The sequence below is a fragment of the Cynoglossus semilaevis genome, chromosome 9, assembly GCF_000523025.1.
Source record: "Cynoglossus semilaevis isolate Cse_v1.0 chromosome 9, Cse_v1.0, whole genome shotgun sequence".
In the NCBI taxonomy this organism is placed as follows: Eukaryota; Metazoa; Chordata; class Actinopteri; order Pleuronectiformes; family Cynoglossidae; genus Cynoglossus; species Cynoglossus semilaevis.
Genome location: NC_024315.1, coordinates 4,053,794 through 4,057,408, shown reverse-complemented (window position 1 = coordinate 4,057,408; position 3,615 = coordinate 4,053,794).

Below are 3,615 nucleotides of genomic sequence, written 5' to 3'. Positions count from 1 at the left end.
TGCAGTGAACCACTCTGACATCTCCTCTCTCCCCACCCCAACCCTCCGTCCTCCCTCTCTGGCCTTCCTCATCCTCTACCTTTGTCCCTCCATCTGCCCCCTCCCTCCTCCTCCTCCTGTTTACTCAGTTTTAAACAGCTTTGTCTGTTCCTGTGCAGGAATAACATTAACTTCCTCCTTTGTCTAAAAACACGCCGCAAACGCAGAAACAGATTCAGAGCAGGATTATTCACGACGCGGTGACATGAACGCCATCAGGAATCAGGGGCGGAGACCAAGGGCCGCGTACCTGCCGAGATGACACGGCGCCGCCGACAGCTCTCCGCTCTCAGCGTGAATGGAGACGTGATGAATACCGATACGCTGTTGAACACGCCTCAGGCTGACCTTGTGTGAAGTGGACGGGAAGTGGTTGTGAATGTGAAAGAATGGCCGCGTGTGGAGTTGGAAAATGAGCTGAAAATGTACAACACGTAAAAAAAATTAAGGTACTGTATATGAAAAGGTGGTACTAACAGTATATACTTTCAGAGTAATTCGTGTTTAATGAACAAAAGGTGTGATTTTAAACATTTTGTGCAAAAATTAGCTTTGGAAAGTCTTCGGGGTATTTCAAGGGTTCACAAACTGTGGTAAAAAAATAGCATTTGCACCAAGACACTGTAACCCAGACAATGGCACCCCCTGCAGGGGAGTCACTATATTTTATAATTAGTTAGGAATTAGGAAAATTAATTGAGAAAATAAGGCAAAATTTTAAGATACTTTTTTATTCTCTGAAAAAAAGGCTGATATTTATTATGAGAAATAAATTGCTTCCAAAAAAAAATTACATTTTTGATGACTCATAATTATGAGAAATAAAAAAAATTACATTTTTGATGACTCATACACTTCAAAGATTTTTCATTAAAAAGTAATTTTTGATTACTGTTAACCTTTAAGGTTATTTAGCCGTTAAAAACCTATACCTAATATCTAAAAATACTATTTGGTATTTAGTTAATATATTCGTATTTAGCTGTTACAAATACCTAATATCTAAAATTACTATTTGGTATTTAGTTAATATATTCTAGACTTTGAACTTTTTTGATTTTGTAATAGTAGCACAAAGATAATGGACAGAAAAATAGAATAAGTTTAAGATAAAGATTGAAAAGTAAAAAAAATCCTCCTTGAAATATTGTTTAAACCTTTGGTCGACACCTCATTTGCGCTGGTTTCCAGTGTGGAAACCACAGACTCTCAGGGGTCGTCGGACCCCGTTCTCACTCCCATGTTCAGATGAATGGAAAAGCTCCATTAGCTCCAATACATGTCTACTGTAGATCCAATAATACCAGTGCAGAGCCAGAAGCACCTCGGCAGGCAGGCACTAATGAGTAGAATTTGATTTGGTCGGCCATGAGCAGCCAGCGGAGGGCGACGAAGGCAGGAATGATACGCTCCTCAATTAGATTTTCACAGTAGGAAGGAAACCACCTTGAAAAAGTCAATTAATATCAAAAAGTTTGAAAAATCTTCAAACGGCGTGTGAAGCTTCAAAGGCCAAACTTAGCAGAGATCTTATCAGAGGATCGGCAGATAATTAGTTTCTCCTGATTTCATCGAGATTTGACTGAAGAGCAAGAAGAATTTAAGGATTGAGGGATTTAATGTGAAATGATTTTATTGGCCGTTGGTTTCGACCTGAAGAGCAACTCCAAGGTCAAAGTGGGAGGAGACTCCGAGAATGAGAGCGTGTCAATCAGACCTGATTGGAATTTGTAAGGAAGTGAAGACGTGACAGTGAGGAGGAGAAGGAGAGGAAGAGGACGGTGGATGGACACAGCAGGATGTTGATGTGCGGAGCAGGAACCTGTCAGGCTGACTGCTGATTGGACATGTGATTATGGAGACCCTCACCACCCACCAGGACACAGAAGATGACTTGAAAGGCCATGAGACACAGAATTACTGTACTGTCCCTTTAAAATGATTGTACTAAAAATCATGAGCAAAACAACTGCTTCGTCCTTCACTATAAAAACCTGAGCTACACACACATTTACACACACCCGTCAGGACTTTGTTGTTTGATTTTGACATTGAAATTTCTGATCCAACTAAACACTGGTAAAACAGAGTTTTTATCTGAATTTTACCCTTTTTTACACTTTTACTTTTTGTGTGTTCCAGTTGTCATGTTTTCTTTGGAACTGAAATGTCTGACACCCTATGACTGCAGCAGCAGCTGCAGCAGCAGCAGCAGTGAATGCAGCAGCAGCTGCAGCAGCAGCAGTGGGCTTCAAAAAATTATTCAGAAAATTCTCTTGCAAATTCAGTTGGAAAGGAGTAACTGAAGCATTTAATTGTGGCCAAAAGGAACAGAAGCAGAGGAGGAGACACCAAACCTACAACTGGTCGTCGCCAAAGAACTGAATCTACAAAAAACAGAAAAGACCAAATAAGAGAAGGACTCTGTGTCGGGTTTTAAAGACAATTTAAGAAAACAAGTTTTTGTTTCAGTAAGCAGATATTTATGGTTGCTTATCAAAAAACGAATCCAGTTGTCAAGATGCCTTTAAGGACTTCAGGAACTGCTGAGTTACACTGCAAAAGTAAAAAAGTCCAGGGACAAAAGTCGAGCTTTAAAGTCGAAGAAAAACAGAGAAAATAATCTAATGGTGAAAATAACAAAGATATTTCTCTGTAAGTCTAAAAACTTCCACCTGCAGAGCTTCCCTCAGAGAACCAGAGAAAAACCAGGTCAAAATCTTTGGCCTGGCCTACGGACTGAGCTCGAGTTTTGTTCAAATGTTTTTGGAGAAAGAAATAAAGAATAAAAAAATGCTCAAATAAAAACCCAACAATCTGATGAAGATAAATCTTGAGAGACGTAGAAAATCATACCACGCTTCAGTCAATAAATTCTGTCTTAGAACTTTTTGACCAACACTTTCTGTACATGCGTCGTATGAGCTAAGGGCACGACCGGTCTGGGTTAGAGACGATAATAATCCCGATGCCTCCTCCTCCTCCGCCGCGTCTGTTTGTGTCTGCTACGTTGAATATATACGACCTGAGCTGTCGGTGAGCAGGACGGAGTGTGGGCGCGGAGAAGCAGGTCAATTGGCAGCAGAGTGTAACAGCAGCTGCCAGAGAAATGCTCCCTGTCCTCTCTTCTGTCCATCACTTTAAATGGACAGGGCCTTGTAAAGGAGCCGTCAGGCAGGACGGATGCCGGAGCAGATTAAAATGATGGAAGAGGTGGCGCCGAGAGAAGAGGAGAGAGGAAGAAAAGGTCGGGAATTACAGATAACACTGTAATTTCCCGTTCCTAAAACAAGACTCACTTGGCAGAGTGAGAATTCCTCTAAATTAGTCATCGTCATCCATCAGATATTTGACAGTGGAGTAAATGTATCTGTGTGTTGAATTACGACAGCAGGTCTATTACCAGACGAACAGCTTCTTTTTTTTTTTGCCACTAAACTGCTGCACGAACACTCAATGACGTTAAAGTTATAATTTCCTGCCACTAAACCGCTGCACGAACACTCAATGACGTTAAAGCTAAACATTGATAGTCGTCTAGAGCCTAAACAACCAGACTTAAGGTTACGTAGCATC